This window comes from Sturnira hondurensis, unplaced genomic scaffold (genome assembly GCF_014824575.4).
Source record: "Sturnira hondurensis isolate 20B ecotype Veracruz unplaced genomic scaffold, ASM1482457v3 Scaffold0011576, whole genome shotgun sequence".
In the NCBI taxonomy this organism is placed as follows: Eukaryota; Metazoa; Chordata; class Mammalia; order Chiroptera; family Phyllostomidae; genus Sturnira; species Sturnira hondurensis.
The window spans coordinates 1,001,286-1,021,954 of NW_028084207.1; the positions used below are offsets into that span (position 1 = coordinate 1,001,286).

General features: G+C 38.7%; 1 long non-coding RNA gene across 1 annotated transcript in view; it reads left to right on the forward strand.

The window, feature by feature from the left end:
* The window catches only part of LOC118996758 (uncharacterized), a 193,660-nt gene that overhangs the window by 41,617 nt on the left and 131,374 nt on the right, over window positions 1-20,669 (forward strand). The window lies entirely within an intron of this gene.

Sequence of the window (20,669 nt, forward strand, 5' to 3'; positions counted from 1 at the left end):
TAGTCACTTGTTAATTTCACTGATATACATGAGGATCTTTGTCAGTGTTCTCACACACATGGATGAGTACTGTGAGGTCCTACTCTCCTTTTCTCTCCCTGAAGAGGTGCATGCTTTCCTCCAGTGGAAAGATGAGCCATTTCCCCCATCTTACCCTACCATTTATCCACACCTTGCATAGATAAATTCATTACCATCCATACTCTACTAAGATTATTCTCCATTGTCAGGTTTTGACCAATTTCATTTGAATGACTTAAAACCCTATATTTTCTAGAGTATATAATCTGTGGATAGAAAAGGAGATGAGGTGACAGAGGAAATGTTTTTTGCTGTAGTCTTAAAGCTTGTTAACAACTAATTATCTGATTTTTTTGTGCATTGGCAGAAAGAAAAATCTATTCTCTACTGTCCCTGTCTCTTTTTCTGAAAACAGTTCTACTTTTTTTAAAAAAGTGAAGTCAAAACGATTGTCTCTGATCCTCTTTTCATCTTAGTTATCTTTTTGGCACTTCGTATCCCCAGTACTTTCAGGTATCTTCTGTAAAAACCATTATGTTAGGAATTAGGCGTTTTGGCTGTTGCAGAAAGATTTTCCTAGGAAGTGGTAAATGTTTTCCTAAGGAGAAATTTCTGATGTGTTGGTAGACCTGAAAAAAAAAGTAGTGGGCTACAAATATGGGATCTGCCCCATGCTCCAAATGTCCTCAAATCATATATATGCCTCTTCTGTGCCTTCCCAAAAGTAACTTCACTATATTCACTACCATACTTGGGCGGGAGGAGTGAGCAAGAGATAAACTGTCAAGTGAGTGTGGCTATTTTAACTCACTTATTCCTCAGTTGTTAAAGTATGTAATGTGTGTTTGGAGGGCGGGCAGTTATAACTTTCCTGAATTTCACAGACCATTTCCTCAGCAGAATTTCCTCAGCCTTAACCACTTATTTCACTTTGCTAAGATCATATTTCTTCTATTTGTTGACTAAGTTTTCTTCATGTAACCCCTTACTGCACATTTGCTGGTTCAGCTATAGGCACAGTACTTCCTTAAAGCCTTACATTTTCCTTCTTGGATCTCTTCAAACAACAGAGAAACTGCCCCTTGGAGGGTGGTGTCTGTTGTTAAGCCTATCTCCCTGACCCCAGTGCCTTCTATTTTGCAGGAGCTTCAGAAGCAGAACTGAGAGGCAGAAATAGGATCTCTGGTCCTCAAGCTTGACTCTGGCCAATAATTGAGAGATTTTTTTCCAGCCTTTTTTAAACAATGCTGATTATACACAACTTGTACAAAGATTGGTATATTTCATACCTTTGAAATGTTAATCTAATCAGGATAAACATAAACAACTTAAAATAATAATGGCCCAAGTTTTAAGCTCAGGGAATAAATGCATAAAGTAATCGGTCTATTTTGAACTTTTTAAAAAATTTTATTTTTCAAATTTGAGGTTACATTCAATATTATTTTGTATTAGTTTCAAGTGCACAGCTTAGTAGTTCAACAATCATATACTTTAGAAAGTGTTCCCTCCAATATTTACAGTACCCACCTGACACTGTACATCATTATCAAAATATTATTGACTATATTCTCTATGTACTTTACCATCCCTGTGACTATTTTGTAATACCAACTTGTACTTCTTAATCCCTTCCCCTTTTGCACTCAGTCCCACAAACCCTCAACCTACTCCCAGAAGGGTTTCCCCTCTGGCAACCATTAATCTAGGACTGTTCTCTATCCATGACTCTGTTTCAATTTTGTTTGTACATTTATTTTATTCCTTATATTCCATATATAAATAGATCATGTGGTATTTGTCTTTCTCTGACTGACTCATTTCATTTACCATAATACCCTTTAAGTCCATCCTTGTTGTCACAATGGTAAAATTTTATTCTCTTTTATGGCTGAATAATATCCCATTGTATATATGTGTGACAACTGTTTTTTGATAGACATAATAATCAAAATGTTCATTTTATTTATTATTCTCCGAGCCTAGTAAAAGCCATCTTATTATTATTATTATTAGATATCAAAACTGTCTTCATAGTTCTAAACATCATAGCTTTCCTCATATTTCTTTTTTTATTAAATACTTTCGAATTTTATTGTTGTTCAAGTACAATTTTTTGCTTTTTCTCCCCACCCCTCCCCATCACCCCAGCCTTATCTTCTTCCCCTGTTTCCACCCCACCCTTGCTTTTGTCCATGTGTCCTTTATAGTTGTTCCTGTAAACCCTTCACCATTTTCTCCCCATTATGCCCTCCCCTTTCCCCTCTGGTCACTGTCAGTCTGTTCTTAATTTCAATGTCTTTGGTTATATTTAGCTTGCTTGTTTCTTTTGTTGATTAGGTTCCACTTAAAGATGAGATCATATTGTATTTGTCTTTCACCACCTGGCTTATTTTACTTAGCATAATGCTCTCCAGTTCCATCCATGCTGTTGCAAAGGGTAGGAGTTCCTTCTCTCTTCTACTGCATAGAATTCCAATGTGTGAATATACCACACTTTTTTGATCCATTCATTTACTGATAGGCACTTAGGTTACTTCTAGCACTTGGCTATTGTAAATTGTGCTGCTATGAACATTGGGGTGCATAAGTTCTTTTGGATTCTTTTGGGGTTCTTAGGATATAGTCCCAGCAGTGGAATTGCTAGGTCAAAAAGCAGTTCCATTTTTAGTTTTCTGAGGAAATTCCATACTATTTTCCATAGTGATTGCACCAGTCTGCATTCCCACCAACTGTGCACTAGGGTTCTCTTTTTTCCACAGCCTGGCCAGCGCTTGTTGTTTGTTGCTTTGTTTATGATGGCCATTCTAACCAGTGTGAAGTGGTATCCCATTGTGGTTTTAATTTGTGTCACTCTGGTGGCTAGAGATACTGAGCATCTTTTCATATGTCCCTGGGCCCTCTGTATGTCCTCCTTAGAGAAGTGTCTGTTCAAGACCTTCGCCCATTTTTTTATTGGGTTGCTTGTCTTCTTAGAGTAGAGTTGTGTGAGTTCTTTATATATTTTGGAGATCAAACCCTTGTCTGAGGTATCATTGACAATTATGTTTTCCCATATAGTTAGTTCTCTTTTCATTTAATTGATTTATTTTTTAATGTTAACTGTACATTTTATTTGTTTATATAGTTATAAACTGTTATGACCTATTAAACAATACATTTTAAACTAGCATTCCCCTCCTCTGGAGTATCATAATTACTTTAAAATTTGATATTATTAATTTTAAAGCATTTTCTAAATTTAATTATTGTTCGAGTACAATTTTCTGTCTTTTACTCCCATCCCAGCCCACCCCCAGTGCTCCCCACCTCCCTCCCATTTCCACCTTCCATAGTTTTTGTCCATGTGTCCTTTATTCTTGTTCCTGTGAGTCCTTCCCCTTTTCCTCTGAAAGTCTCTCCCCTCTCCCCTCTTGTTCCTGTCAGCCTGTTTTCATTTTAATGCTGTTTTCTTTAGCCATGCGGGAGCTTTTTATTTTGATGAGATCCCATTTGTTTATTCTTTCCTTTATGTCCCTTACTCTAGGGAACATATCAGTGAAAATATTGCTGCATGGAATATCTGAGATGTTCCTGCCTATATTCTCCTGAAGGACTTTTATGGTGTCATGATTTATATCTAAGTCTTTCATCCCCCTTAAATTTACTTTTGTGTATGGTATAAGTTGGTGATCAAGTTTCATTTTTTGCATGTAGCTCTCCACCTCTCCCAACACCATTTGTTGAAGAGGCTATTTTTACTCCATTTTGTGTTGCTCTCCCCTTTGTCAACTATTAATTGACCATAGAGACTTGGGTTTATTTCTGGGCTCTCTCTTCTGTTCCATTGGTCCATGTGTCTGTGCTTATGCTGTTTTGATTACAGTGGCCACATACTACACTTTGGTATCAGGAATTGTGACTCCTCCTACTTTGTTCTTCTTTCTCAAAATTTTTGCAGCTATTTGGAGCCATTTATAGTTCCATTTAAATTTTTACCATGTTTGTTTTATATCTGTGAAATATGCCATTGGTACTTTAATAGGTATTGCATTGAATCTGTAACTTGCTTTGGGTAGTATGGACATTTCAATGATGTTAATTCTTGCAATCCACGAACACGGTATATGTTTCCATTTGTTTGTGTCTTCCTTGATTTCTTTCTTCAGTGTTGTGTAGTTTTCTGAGTACATGTCTTTTACCTCCTTGGCTAGGTTTATTCCTAGGCACTTTATTTTTCTTGTTGCTATATCAAATGGGATTTTTCCCTTTTTCTGTTTCTAACATTTCATCATTGAAATACAAAAATACCTTTGATTTCTGAATATTGACCTTGTAAACCACTGTTTTACTAATTTTATTTATTAGGTCAAGCAATTTTTTGTGAAGTGTATAGGATTTTCTATGTATTGTTTTCATTTGCAAACAATGACAGTTTTGTTTCCTCTTCTGATTTGGATGCCTTTTATTTCCTTTTCTTGTCTGATTGCTTTGGCTAGGACTTCCAATACTATGTTGAATAAGAATGGTGAAAGTGACAACCTCGTCTTGTTCCTGATCTTAGTGGAAAGGCTTTTAGTTTTTGCCCATTGAGTATGATGTTGGCTGTAGGTCTCTCATATGTGGCCTTTATTGAGTTGAGGAATGCTCCCTGTATTCCCAACTTGCTGACTGTTTTTATTATAAATGGGTGCTATATATTATCAAATGCTTTTCTCACATCATTGGTATGATCATGTAATTTTTGTCTTTGCTTTTGTTTATGTGATGTATTGTTTTTATTGATTTGTGAATATTGTACCATCCTTGCATCCCTGGGATGAATCCTACTTGGTCATTCTCTATGATGTTGTTAATGTATTGCTGAATGTGGTTTGCCTTATTTTGTTGAGGATTTAACATCTATATTCATCAGCAATATTGGCCTAAAGTTTTCTTTCTTTGTTATGTCTTTATTTGGTTTGGGGATTAGGATGATAATAGACTTGGTTGTAAGTCCTTGCATTTCATGTCTTTGAATGTTTTGTGTCGTTTCCTTCTGGCCTGAAATATTTCTATTGAGAAATCAGGTGACAATTTTATAGGAGCCCTCTACTAGGTAAAGTAATGGTGTTTCTCTTGCTGCTTTTGTTTTTCATCTTTACTTTAAAAAAGATTTATTTATTTATTTTCAGAGAAAGGGGAAGGGAAGGAGAAAGTGAAGGGGAGAAACATCAACATGTGGTTGCCTCTTGTGTGCCCCCTGTTGGGCACCTGGCCCACAACCCAGATATGTGCCCTGATTGGGAATTGAACTAGTGACCCTTTGGTTCTCAGACTGGCACTCAATCCACAGAGCCACACTAGCCAGGGCAACTTTTGCTTAAAAAAAATGATGGGTCTTGTTATGGGCATTTTTTTGTTCATCTTGTTTGAGACTCTCTGTGATTCCTGGTCTTGTTTATCTTTTTTCTTAACCCAGTTAGGGAAGTTTTTAGTAATTACTTCTTCAAATAGGTTCTTTGTCTCTTGTTTTCTCTTTCTTCTTTTTTTTGCTACTTCTGATACAGATGTCATGCTTGATGGTATCCAAGAGGTCTCTTAATTTATCCTCATTTAAATTTTTTTTTTCTATTTGCTGCCATATTTGGATGTCTTCTGCTAATTTTCTCCTGAATTGGTGATTTGATCATATGCTTTATCTAATCTGCTGCTAATTCCTTCTAGTGTATTTTTTCATTTCAAATATTGTATTTTTGTTTTGATTAATTCTTTTTAATGGTTGTGATGTCCTTTTTATACTTACTATCCTTTTCTTTTAGTTCTCACTTAGTTCATTTATACTTCCTCTAATTTCATTGAGCATCCTTATAACCATTGTTTTGAACTCTGTATCCAGTAGATTGCTTGTCTCCATTTCATCTAGTTCTTTTGGGGGGGATTTCTACTGTACTTTTTTGAGGGGTCATGTTTCTTTGTCTGACCATTTTGGTTGCCTCTCTATGTGTTTCTGTTTGTCAGGTAGATCTGCTAGGTCTCTCAGTCTTGGTGTGATGACCTCATGTAGCAGATGTCTTCTGGGTCTCAGCACTGTAGTTTCTCTGATCACCTGAGCTAGATGCTCCAGGAATATCCCTTGTGTGAATTATATGAGCTATTTTGTTGTAGCTGATTCTTGATTGCTGTTGGGACATCCATGGGTGGGATTGACCTTCAGGCTGGCTGATTATGAAGATCAAACCAACCATAGTGTGTACTTGAGCTCCTGTGTAGGGGCTTACCCAGTCGATCAAATTTTCCCTAGCAGTGTCTGATGTCTGATTATATCTCTCTTTGGGTATGCTGCTTCTGGAGCTATTTGGGTAATACTCCAATGTGGTCTGAAGCCTGCCACCAGGTGTGTTGTTCTGGGGCCTCTTGGCCCAAAATACCTGTTTTAAGCTACAAAGTGATCCACAGTTGGTGACTAACTCTAATGAGCCTCGGTGTGTGTGGAAGGGGCCAAGCTACACACCAATGCCAGGTTCTACGAGCACTGAGCCCAGAAGCACATCAACAAAAGGCCCAAGTCACATCAAGATCTGCTATTGCCTGCCTCCATCTGCCAGCTGCCTGTTAGGCTCAGTCACTGAAAAAGCCTTGGTGATACAAATTTGGTCAGATAGGTTCTCAGTGAGTTACCAGGTAGGGGTGTGTGGTGTTCACCAAGTTAATGCAGATTCAAACTTGACACTGGTGCTGTGTTTGAGGCCACCCAGCAAACGTCCCAGAGTATGCTAAAGCCAGCCTCCATCTGCCAGGTGCCTACAGGGAGTTGTTAGGGTGAGGACATCAGAATTTATCAGGCCCAAACAGACTAATATTTGGCTGTGCAAAGGGTGGAGTCTTCGCGGGAATGATGGTATTGGTCATGTGTGTGATGAAAAAAATAACCCCAGCTGTACAACCACACAACTCAGTCCAACCCAAGTCTGATCAAACCTCCTTGAGAGCTTTCCAAGAAAGCCTGCATCATGGGTCCAGGCTGGCAGCAGTAAGCTGATGTCTCTGCAAGGTGTGAGCTCAACAAGGTGGGGCTATTGGCAGTTTGGATGGTGGGGCTGTTGAATTTCTTATGGAAGGTGGCACTTATCAGGTTTGGCAGGGTAAGGATCAGGAAGTGTGTCCCACTCCAGAGCTATACAACTCCATCTATGTCACCCCCTGAGTTTTCCCATTCCTCCTCAAGATCCCTCCAAAATAATGTATATCCTGGGCCCAGGAAGCTGATTTTCCTGCAAGGTATGAGTTCTGCAGGGTGGGGCATCATGAGTATGAGTATGGGAGGGTGGACCTAGTGATTTTTTAATGCTGGTACCATGTGGAGAGGCATGCTTGACCCAGCAAAGATGGCATCTGTGGGCCATCTGTGGGTAAGGGACTGAACCTAAGGACTCTGGCAGCTGTCCTTTCAGCTCTCTCCCTGGAGCCACAAAACCCAGTCTCTTCTCACACAACTCCAGTTTGCTCTGAGCTTCCCTCCCTCTTTAGGAACTAAGGGTGAGTGGCTATGAAAAAGAATTTTTTGTGTTAGCTATTTTAGAGGGTGCCTGTGTTTCTAGAAGACTTTCACTCCTCCCTGGAGAATCCAATTTCTGCTGATTTCCACAGCCAGATGTGGGCACTTCTTCCCAGCTCTCACGCTCTGAGTAGGGAACCCTGGCATATATTTGAGACCCCATGTGACTCAGGATCTTTGCAGCTGAGATATCTCTGTGGATTCTCAACCCCTGCAAGTGGGTACTGGGCCAGCCCTTTTCAGTCTCTGCCCTTTATACCAGTTTCAATGTGGCATCTATAAATCCTTGGTTATAAGACTTTTGTTCAGAGGGGAGGGGTGGGTGTTGTGTGAAAAAGTTGAAGGGATTAAGAAAAAAACCCTCACAGAGATGCAACAGTGTGATGATTACCAGAGGGAAAGGGGGTTGGGATAGGTAGAATTGGGTAAAGAAGCATATGTGCCCTGGCCAATGTAATTCAGTTGCATGGATGTCATCCTGCAAAGTGAAAGGTCATTGGTTTAATTCCCAGTCAGGGCACATGCCTGGGTTGCAGTTTTGGTTCCCAGTCAGGGATGTACAAGAGGCAACTGATTGATATTTCTCTCTCACATGGATGCTTCTCTCCCTTTCTTCCTCCTCCTTTCCCCCGTGTCTAAATAAAAATGAATACAGTCTTTTTTAAAAAGAGCAGATAAATGGTGACATAAAGAGACTTGACTTTGGATGGTGAGCACACAATACAATATACAGATGGTGTATTACAAAATTGTACACTTGAAACCTATATAGTTTTATTAATCAATGTCATCCCAATAAATTCAGTAAAAATTTCTTTAAAATCCTTCTGTTCAGCTAGTGTTCAGCTGATTTTTCAGGGAGATTGTTCTATAATTTAGTTGTAAGTGCAGTTTGGTATTGTGGAAAAGTTAGTGAAACTTCCACTTACTCCACCACCTTCTTAGCTCTGAAGTGATTGTTCTTACTATAAACTGACCACACCGTACCTGTTTAAGCTAAAAACATGTAATATTGGGTTAAAAAATGGCCCTGGATGGTGTATCTCAGTGCATTGAGCACAGGCTTGAGAACCAAAGAATTGCTGGTTCCATTGCTAGTCAGGGCATATGCCTGGGTTGCAGGCCAGGTCCCCAGTAGGGGGTGTGCGAGAGGCAGCCACACATTGATGTTTCTCTCCCTCTCTTCCTCCCTTCCTTCCCCTCTGTCTAAAAATAAATAAAATACACCTTGGCTGGTGTAGCTCAGTGGATTAGCTGCGGGCTTTGGATCAGAGGGTCACTGTCAGGGCTCATGCCTGGGTTGCGGGCCAGGTCCCCAGTGGGGGCCTCATGAGAGGCAGCCACACATTGGTGTTTCTCTCCTTCTCTTTCTCCCTCCATTCCTTTCCCTAAAAATAAATAAATAAAATATTTTAAAAAATAAAAATTAAATCTTTAAAAATGGTCTGGAGTTCTCTCTGTTATTAAATAAATTTAACTTTTTCACTCAGATGCGTATATGGGTGTGTGTGTATGTATATATATATATGTATGTATATATATATGCAGAAATTCATTAATATTCATTCAAAAGAATAACAATTAGTATAATGAATTCTCATATGCCCATTATTCAGTTTCAACCAACACATGCCCAATCTTTTTTCTTCTATGTCTGCACCCATTCTTTTTACTCCAGATTATATTAAGGTACATTACACATATAATATAATTCTATCTTTAAATATTTTAATTAGTAATAGAACAACTTAAATGAACTATTTAATAAATTATCCAAACAGGTTAAAAAATAAGAATTGATTTTACATGTTTTTTAAAAATAAGGACATCAAACTCTAAATTCCAAGTATAAACATTTTCTTGTGATCAGTATGAGCACATTATACCTTAGATAAATCATTTATTACCTTGACTCTGTTTTCCTTAACTGAGTGAGACTTTCTTCTACTGCAGAAGTGTAATAAATACTAATGTTGAATTCAGTTCAGGGATTTCTTGGTCCAAATTTATTATGGCTCCCTTGGGAAGAAGTCCAGTACATTCAGCTCTATTAAATGTAAAAATTCCATTTCTGACAGCTTGAATGTCTACATTTTGGTCAAAATACTTCAGTAAAGTATACTCCTAGAGCAGTATTAGAATGCATCTATGTAAATATACACTCTAAAATTTTCTAAGATCTATGTCATATTTTTTTGGAACTCTGAACACTGTTCTTAGTGAGCTGGCTAGATTTCTCTAAAATTTCCCTTGGACATTTCACATTTTTTCTTTTGGATCTGTCTTGGGAAGCTGTGTTAGTAAACTATCAGTTAAGCATTGATTAATAGCACTGTGGCTAAAACTAGAAAGACATGTAGTTCTTTTTCATGTAGGAGTTTTAGCCAGTTGGTGGACTTTTTTTTTTTTTACAAAGTGTTTGAATATCCAGGTTCCTGTCTTGTAACTCTAACATCTACTGGGTGTACTTAATCTCTTAATCTGACTGGTTGATTTTATCACATCAACATTATTGCTAGTAGGATTAGAGAAATGGGGAAGGGGAGATCCCTTTTGCTGCTGTCAAGCAAATATTGGGTGAGTGCAGAATTGGGTGGACACTCACTCACCAGAGGGAACTTGCAGAAATCTATCCTTCTGAAGAGAAAATCCAGCACAACATTGGAGATATGTTATTTGTCTTTCAAATTCCATGAAAATGTTATTGTAAATTACCGTTTAGGAATCACTGCATACAGAGGGCACATAGACACATGAAAAAATGCTCAGCATCACTAGCCATTGCAGATGCAAATTAAAACCACAATGAGATACCACTTTACACCAGTCAGAATGGCCATCATAAACAAATTAACAAACAAGTGTTGGACAGGATGTGAAGAAAAGGGAACCCTAGTGCACTGTTGGTGGGACTGCAGACTGGTACAACCACTGTGGAAAACAATATGGAATTTTCTCAGAAAACTAAAAATGGGACTGCCTTTTGACCCAGCAATTCCACTGCTGAGATTATACCCTAAGAATCCTGAAACACCATTCAAAAGAACCTATTCACCCCAATGTCCATAGCAGCACCATTTATAATAGCCAAGTGCTGGAAGCAACCTCAGTGCCCATCGGTAAATGAGTGGATAAAAAAAAACTGTGGTCCATTTACACAACAGAATACTAAGTAGCAGAAAGAAAAAAGGAACTCACATCGTTTGCGACATCATGGATGGAACTGAAGAGTATTATGCTAAGTAAAATAAGCCAGGCTGCGAAAGACAAATACCATATGGTCTCACCTATGAGTGGAACCTAATCAACAAAACAAACAAGCGAGCAAAATAGAACCAGAGACATTGAAATAAAAAAACAGACAGGGACCAGAGGGGAGGCAGGTGGGGGATAACAGGGAAAGAAGGGGAAGGGGCAAGTCAAAGAACACGCATAGAGGACCCATGGGCATGGACAATGAGGTGGGGATTAACTGTGAGAGTGGGGTGAGGATGGACAGGGCAGGGATGAGCAACAGGAAAAATGGATAAATGTAATTGAACAACAACAATAATAAAAGAACCACTGTTCCATATGCCTACAATAAGTGCTTCCATTTTCAGGTTCAAGAAGAATAGTGATGAAACTCATGGTTGACTATTAGCTCTAGCAAATTTTCATAAGCCCACAAGCCTAGGTTCAGTGCCCAGAAGAAATTTCCCCTCTTCCCTTCCTTTCCCTTCCCTTCCCTTCCCTTCTCTTCTCTTCCTTCTTTTCATCTGAATTTTTTAAAATTTCTGTCTCCTGTCCCTCATCTCACGTACCCCATCCTAGACAGTGATCTGAGAAGAATCTATTTGCAGCTAGTTAACTTTGTCTGAAGATGACAAAGTAGACTCTGTCCATATATAATTAATAACTGAAGATCTGTCAAAACTATTAAGAGCGTTAACTCGGTTTTCAGCTAAGTAAGATTAATAATTAGATATCCAAATAAAATCTAGCTTTTCCTGGCCTAGACAACTCACTAAGAGGCAATTTTCCTCTTCGAATATCTCACAGATATCTCCCAATGGGTCTTATTATTCTGGGAACTAGATTGGAAGTATTGTCTGCCAATATATCCCAACTTCTGGTCCCTAAAACCTCAAATTTTCCCTTAACACAAACTCTAGCTTTAGTTGTCATGTGCATTGTTTTCACTTATTTTGTTAGAAAACATCAAATGGGGTGGGTTTTCAATAAGTTTAAATAGGTAACTTGCCCAGGATGGAGCTGAGGAGGGAAAGGTCTAATAAATCAGTTTTTCTTATAACATATGTTTTCCCATTTTTCTTGTCCCTTTCTGTTCTTCTAGGGAAATATTGCTTTTTTGTATCCCTGGACTTGCCAAGTGAGCTGTATGATTAGTTCAGTGTCAGATTTCTAAAGCTCTTTTTAATTTTATGGAATAACCCATGCTAATGGATAAATGAATATGAATATGTTAATGGTGACAACAGTGTGCAAACTAGATATAGCACTCAAAATAAAGAAATGATTGATGGGAAACAATCTAAAACTGTGAGTGGAGAGTGAATGAAATCAATTCATGTACTTTTAGAGCTAAAAGAATCTTCTGACTTTCTTGAGGGCATTTCTCAAAGTTTGGCCTACAGCCTACTTGCAGTATAGCCTCCTGATATTACTTATTTAATTTTAATTTTAAAAATAACCCCACTCCATCTTTAAATTAATGAGTACAACCTATTGAGTGAAGCTAGTAATAGGTCTATTAACAAGTACTCTGAATAATTCTGATGTAAATTTAAGTTTGGTTTAATTAAACCCCTTAATTTTAGAGATAAAAACCTAAATCACATAGAGAAGAAATATTTTTTTGCCAAAATAAAGGGTTGGTTAGTGATAGAATCTGATTTAGAACTTAAGTTGTATACTCATACAACTTACCATTTGCACTCAGTGACCTACTTAGTGTAATGCCTGTAATACTATAGGTTCTTTGTAAATATTTGTTGAATAAGTATTTGAATATGTTTATATGCCTATTTTTACTGTAATAAAATACATATCACATAAATTTACCAAATTAATCATTTTAAAGTATACAGTTCAGTGGCATTAAGTACATTCCCAAGTTGTGCAACCATTATGACTATCCATCTTCAAATTTTTCATCATTCCAAATGGTGGTTCTATATCCGTTAAATAATAACTCCCCATTCTTCCTTCCACCAGTGCCTAATTAACACTATTGTACTTTCTATCTCTATGAATTTGCCTATAGTAGGTATTTCATATAAGTAGAATCATACAATATTTGTCCTTTGGTCATCTGCTTAGTGTAATATTATCTTATGCATAACAGCACAATATTTTATGCATAATATTTCAAAAGGGTTGTTTCTACATTTTGGCTATTATGAATAATTCTGCTGTGAACATGATTGTATAAACATCTGTTCTAACTCTTTCTACAAATACTTTTGGATACATATCCAAAACTTGAATTGCTGGATCATGTGGTATTCCTACTTTTGATTTCTTAAGAACCATCATACTAGCCCTGGCTAGTGTGGCTCAGTGGATTGACCATAGGCCTGCAAACCAAAGCATCATTGGTTTGATTCCCAGTGAGGGCACATGTCTGGGTTGCAGGCCGGGTCCCCAGTATGGGCTGTCCTAGAGGCAACCATACATTGCTGTTTCACTCCCTATCTTTCTTCCTCCCTTCCCCATTTCTCTAAAATAAATAAATAAAACCTTTTTTTTTTAAAAAAAGAACCATCATACTGTTTTGCACAAGAGCTACACCATTTTACATTTTCATCAGCAATGCATATAGTCCAGTTTCTGCACATCCTTGCCAACATTGGATTCTCTCTCTCTCTCTCTCTCTCTCTCTCTCTCTTTCAACAAACTTTCAACCCTTTTATTTCTAACTGCTCCTTCTGGTAATCCAATGATTTATACATTATTTCTGTCAACAGTGTTCTCTAAGTTTTATAGCCTTTATTCATTGTTTTTCTTTTTTGCTCTTCTGACTGGATAATTTAAATTCTTTCTTCTTCTTTGTTAAGTGTGCTGTTGAAGCTCTCTATTAAATTCTTCAGTTCAGTCATTTTATTCTTCAGCTCTAAATTTTCTATTTGGTTCTTGTTTATTGTTTTATGTTTTTTGTACTTCCATTTTGTTCTTGTATTGGTTTACTGACTTTGTTAAATTGTTTATCTGCATTCTCTAGTAACTCTCTGAACATCTTTAAAACAACTGTTTTGAATTATGTGTCAGGCAGTTCATGCATCTCCATTTCTTTGGGTGAAGTTACTGAAAGTTTGCTGTGTTACATGGTTGTGTCGTTTTTCCTTGATTCTTTATGATTCTTGTAAGCTTGTTTGCACATGTGAAGAAACAGTTTTTTCTTCTAGGCGTTATAGACTGGCTTTGGTAAGAAATGACCTTTACTTGCAGGTGAAGGCACTCTTCTCCTTAATGTGTGCAAGGTAGCCTATGCTTAGTATCACTCAAATCACACTATGTTAAAAGCAAATCTATGCTGTTCATGTGAAAATGTCACCTTTTCCCATGCAGAATTTCCTTTCAGAGCACTTTCTCACCATTAAAAAAGAGACAAAAAGTTTATTCCAGAGGATACACTATTCCTGCACATTGGGGGGGAGTACCCAAAGTTAGGGACCTGAAAAGTTAAGGAGGTACTTTGATACTTGAATTAGGCAATTAAGTATTTTGTTTATTTACATTGACCTGGGCTTGTCTTCTTTGGCTAGTCAAATGTGATAACAGATCATGTAGCAATATTATGAGACAATTATTTATAAGCCATCTAGTTGCAAAGGGACTAAACCAGTTACAATACTTAAAACGGACACCACAGATCAGGACACTATAAGATCACTAGTCATAAGACAATAGGTTAATGTGGGTATTTGACATGGGTGTGTGGGTGGCTGGCCCATGATGGTAAACAGAAAGGACTGCCAGAAAACTTAGGATAAATGTTGAATCATAGCACAAAGCCTTGTCTTCACCTTCCTGGAAGTCAAAGCAAAAGGTGAAGTGTGATGGGTCTTACAACCTTTTCTAATGATAAAAATAACCAAATCAGATGTTATGGGCATGCATAAAACCCTAGCACCATTGCTCTTCATTCATGTAAGAGTACTCAGATTTTTATTTTGGGAAACACCTCTTTCCTTCTTATTCTGTGTTTTGTGCGCATTTGCCAGACTCTCCACTATTCTCAGAAGTGAACATAAGCCCAATTTTTGGTCAGTTTATTCTATTCCAAGGCTGTCATGATTAGTCCAGAGATACTCACATTAACAAGTCGAACTAATGAAATTCAATATTGACATTGTTTATGGAACTACCTTCTGGACTTGATGCTGAACATACATGAGCTTAGAGCTTTTAAGGAGACAATGGCAACTTCTAATCATAGGAATAGGACAGAGAAAGTCATATAAGATGTGTAGCTTTCAGAAGTTTTATTTTGCCCAGAAGTAGAGCTTAAAATACCTGGAGCGATAAGTTCTGAACTTGCCCTTTAAATGAGAGATTTTCAAAGTGGGGTATGTACACTCAGAGAAAATACATGGTTCTTTTGGGTATGGGAAGAAAATACCAGAATTTTTCTATGTACTTATTTTAATCTAAAAATAAGAAAATGTGCTACAAATAAATGTAATTTAATGAGAGTACATATTCAAATGATTTTAACTGACAAGGAGCACTAATGGAATGTGGAAAATTAGAACAACACCTAGGACTCATCCCTTCACCTTTACCACATTCCATAGACAATGACATTTGTTTTATACTCTTCTCATTCTGGTCTGGAGGTTTTACAGACACAAAAAGCCAAAAAGTGTCAGAGTTGTGTGAGTTCTTAAAGATTGACTAGTTTCACCCAACATGCTTTAAATGGAGAACCTAAGGCCTAGGAGAGAAAAGTAATATTTGCAATGAAATTATTTATGCTATAATCTTCCATACTAGTTTGGATTTTAGTTTCACCCCATGTGTAGAATAATTTAAGAAATACTTGCTCTCCCTTGTGTTGAGAGTGTGTGAACATGCATGTGTGCATGCAAGAAAGACATGAAAATTATCACATGAAAATGATCAAGACATTATTAGTGAGCTCACTTTCTCAGACATGAATAAAGTTTAGACAGTTTAAGGGTGTTTTAAATGGGAAGTCCTCCACAGGATGGTACTCCCTGGACAAGGCACACATGGGTTAAACAAAAACAAAACAAAACAAGACTAAAAAAAAAAAAACAAAAACAAAAATCACCATGGAGACTTTCTGAAGATTTGGCTACTGGTTCTCTCTCCCAGTGAGCTGAAAAGGGTTGGATAACAAGAAATGGTGGCAAGTGTTGCCTAGCTCTTGAGTGTTAGCAGCAAAGCCTTATATAGAGCACTGTAAGTACTGTGAGTATGACAGGTAGTTTCCAGGAGATTTAACCAACCTAGGATCCACTTAAACATTGAAACATAACCCCCTATACATCCAGCTAATTCTGGCTTGGAGAAAGATATATTAGAAACAAAGAAAAATAAAAAGCTGACATTATTCAAACCTCAACAATTGTAGAAATAGGTGATATTAGAGTTTAATTTTAGGCTCTTTAAAAGCGTCACCTAACTATGCTGATAAAGATATGCTATAGGGGCAGGCGGCAGCCCTGGGCCAGCATATAATGGCCCTGAGCCTTGGCTGCTGAAGCGGTCGGGGCCCAGAGGCTTCTGCCTGCGCCCAGTGACAGGGGCGTCTGCCACGGAGGACTCATCGGGAGCCTGGCCCTTGTGAGTAATGACAAAAGCAGCAGCGGCAGGGCCAGCTGCCCTCGGGAGCCAGGCACCCCAGAGTAAAGTCAAAACCAGAAGCAGCGGGACCAGCAGCCATTGGCCCATGCATAAAGACCTCGGAGCTGCTGCTGCCGCAGCTTCCAGGGCCCAGAGGCTTCTGTCTACGGCAAGACTTGGGGTTTCTGTCACAGAGGACTTATCCGGAGCCCAGCACCTGTGAGTAAAGACAAAACTGGCAGCAGCAGGGCTGGCTGCCCTCGGCCAGCCTGTAATGCCTCGGAGCCGCTGCTGCCTCCGTGTTAGGGGTGTAGAGGCTTCCGTCTGCAGCCAGTGCCACAGAGGACTCATCGGGAGCCCGGAACCCAGTGGAGCCTTGGGCCGGCTGCTGGGTCCCTGGAAGAGAGCTGGCTCCGTCCCTCCCCATCTAGGTGGGGCTGGGTGGCTGAGACCTGTCTGCCTAGGTTTGCAGGGAGGGTGGCAAGGGCAGGGGACTGTATTCAGTTGTGATCTCTGTGGTCACCAGCCCACCAGCCCACCAGCCCAGGAAATTTGAGAGGAGCATTGTCCTAACCTGTCGGGATGGGGATTGGACTGGGCTGAGAGGCAGGCTTTCTGGAGAAGTTTTTATTGGAAAGTGGACTGAGGTGTTCCCCTGTGAAGGCAGCTTGACTTGCTTCTCACCCAGCCACAGGACTGGGAAGGACCAGTACCAGATCCCATGGGACCCAGGCAGCCTGTCGGGTGGGCAGGCGCCCGCACCCCATTCTGCTAGCCTGGCTGGCCCACGGGAGTGCACCTGGGCCTACAACCCAGTCCACAGAGAAGTCCTGCCAAAACCATAAAAAATGAATTGGACACTTTGAAACCAGCAAGAGAGGGTTTTTTTAAACTCTTTTACTCAGTAATCGTATATTTTTAAAATTTGATTGTTCCTGTATCTTTCAATACTCTGTTCCTCTCCTTTCTTTTTTCCTGTTTTAGTCCTTTTCCCTTTCACCGCAAACTTATTGCTTTTTCCTCACTTCTCCTGCCCTTTTTTTTGTGTTTGTTTGTTTGTTTGTTGCTTTCTATACCACTGTAAATACTTCACAACACATCTCTCGGGTCTTAGCCCACTTGACAGGTTCCTGAATTCTATTACTGTAGTGATTAACTCTACTTGCTCACACGCTACGTCTATTTACTATTCTTTACTCTCACCTTACCTCAAAATCTGACCACCCGCAACCTCACTGCTTTCTAGATACAACTCACAAGCCTTCCCTCCCCAACAAGAGGCTTATCTTTGGTCTATCCTTTCCTAGAGGTGGCAAATTGGGTTGAAGATTACAGTTAACACTATATAGAGCCTAAAGATCTTCTATCTCTTCTCTGCCAGCTGTGACTGTAAATATCATAAAGTACTCTCCTGCTGTCATAAACCATTTTGCCTCCCCCTCCAGCTGATCACACACACACAAAGAAAGGAGTAGGTGGAAGCAGAGAACATCAAGATACCTGCAGGAGACTGTACCACTGAATTTCACAGGAATTCTACCACAGAAGTTCACACCATAAACCTAGGGAGTCAGAACAGATCAATTTAAGAAGCTGAAGCTAACAAGAAGAGTCTCATAAGCAATGGGAAGACAAAGAAACAATGCCCAAATGAAAGAAAAGGTGGAAGTCTCAGAAATAATGTTAGATGAAATAGAGGCAAGTCAGCTATCAGATATTGAATTCAAAGCACTAGTTATCAGGAAATTCAAAGAGCTCACAATGAGCTACCAGAAACTAGAGGAGAGCTACCAGAAACTAGAGGGGGGAGCTACAATGAGCTTTCTGCAAACTATATCAACATAAAAAAGGAAATAGAAACTATCACCAAAGGACAAGAGGAAATGAAGAATACAATTTCGGAACTGAAGAACACAATAGAAGGAATGAAAAGCAGGATCGATGAGGCAGAAGATCGGATCAGCGAGTTGGAGGACACAGTAGAAAGAATCTCCCAGAAAGAGCAAGAAAGGGAAAAGAGGCTCAAAAAGAATGGAGAGGGACTAAGAGAAATGCAAGATAATATGAAACATAATAATATCCGAACAATAGGAATACCAGAAGGAGAAAACAAAGAACAAGGGATAGAAAACCTATTTGAAAGAGTAATGATGGAAAATTTTCCTGATTTGATGAGAGAAAAAGTTACCCGAATCCAGGAATCACAAAGAGTCCCATTCAAGAGGAACCCAAAGAGGCCCACTTCAAGACACATCATCATTAAAATGGCAAACTTCCAAGAAAAAGAGAGAATCTTAAAGGCAGCAAGGGAGAAAAAGGAAGTAACATACAAGGGAGCCCCAATAAGGTGAGCTACTGACTTCTCAATGGAAACACTCCAAGCAAGAAGAGAATGGCAAGAAATATTTCAAGTAATGAGAAGCAGAGGCCTACGACCAAGGCTACTTTACCCAGCAAGGCTCTCAATCAAGATAGAAGGCCAAATAAAGAGCTTCCAAGACAAAAGAAGTCTAAAAGAACATGCCTCCACCAAACCAGCTCTACAAGAAATACTAAAAGGACTGCTTTAAGGAAAGGAAGGAAAAGAGAGAGACAGAGAGGAACTGTGGTACAAAATGGCAATGAATAAGTACCTATCAATAATAACCTTAAATGTAAATGGATTAAATGCTCCCATCAAAAGACATAGAATAGCTGAATGGATAAGAAAGCATGACCCACACATATGCTGCCTACAAGAGACCCACCTCAGGACAAAAGACCATCACAGATTAAAAGTGAAAGGCTGAAAACAAATTTCCCAAGGAAATGGTCAAGAAAAAAAAGTCGGGGTAGCAATTCTAATATCAGACAAAATAGACTTCAAAAAAGGTCCATAAAGAGAGACCCAGAAGGTCACTTCCTAATAATCCAGGGAGGAATCCATGAAGAAGACATTAACATCTTAAATATATATGCACCCAACATAGGAGCACCAAAATATATAAGAAAAATCCTAGAAGACTTCAAGAAAGATATTGACAGCAACACAATTATAGTAGGGGACTTTAACACCCCACTGTCAGAAATGGACAGATCTTCCCAACAAAATGTCAACAAAGATATAGCTGCACTAAACAACACCCTAGATGAAATGGACTTGATTGATATATATAGAGCGCTTCATCCCAAAGAAGCTCAATACACATTCTTTTCAAATGCACATGGAATATTTTTAAAGATAGACCACGTGATAGGACACAAAACGAGCCACAACAAATTCAAGAAAATTGAAATTATACCAAGCATTTTCTCTGACCACAAGGGACTGAAATTAGAAACCAACCCCACAGGAAAAAACCCAAAACTCCCAAAATCATGGATACTTAATGGTATGCTGTTAAACAATGAATGGGTCAAGATAGAAATTAGGGAAGAAATCAAAAAGTTTCTGGAAACAAATGAAAATGACCTCACAACAACCCAAAACTTATGGGACACAGCCAAGGCAGTCCTCAGAGGGAAGTTCATAGTGATATAGGCTTACCTAAAGAAAATAGAAACATTTCAAACAAACAACCTAACCCGACACCTGGAAGAACTTGAAGAACAACAACAAAGACAGCCCAGAGCAAGTAGAAGGAAGGAAATAACCAAGATCAGAACAGAATTAAACGACATGGAGATTAAAGCACAATTCTAAGGATCAATGAATCCAAGAGTTGGTTTTTTGAAAAGATAAACAAAATAGACAAGCCTTTGAGTAGGCTCATTAAGAAAAGGAGAGAGAGGACCCAAGTAAACACAATCAGAAATGAAAGAGGAGAGATTAAAAATGATTCCACAGAAATAGAAGGGAGTGTAAGAAATTACTATGAAGAACTGTATGCCAAGAAACTTGAGAACCTAGGTGAAATGGACACATTTCTAGAAGAATATAATCTTCCAAATCTCAATGAAGGAGAAGTAGAAAGCCTGAACAGACCAATAACAGCAAATGAAATTGAAGCAGTAATCCAAAAACTCCCATCACACAAAAGCCCTGGAAGAGATGGTTTCACAGGAGAATTCTACAAAGCTTTTAAGGAAGAGCTAACCCCTATTCTTCACAGACTATTCCAAAAAATCCAAAATGATGGGAACTCCTCAACTCTTTTTATGAAGCCTGCATCATCCTAATCCCAAAACCAGATAAAGACACAACAAAGAAAGAAAACTTCAGGCCAATATCGCTGATCAACATTGATGCTAAAATCCTCAACAAAATATTGGCAAATCGCATCCAACAATACATCAAAAAGATCATACACCACGACCAAGTGGGATTCATCCCAGGGAT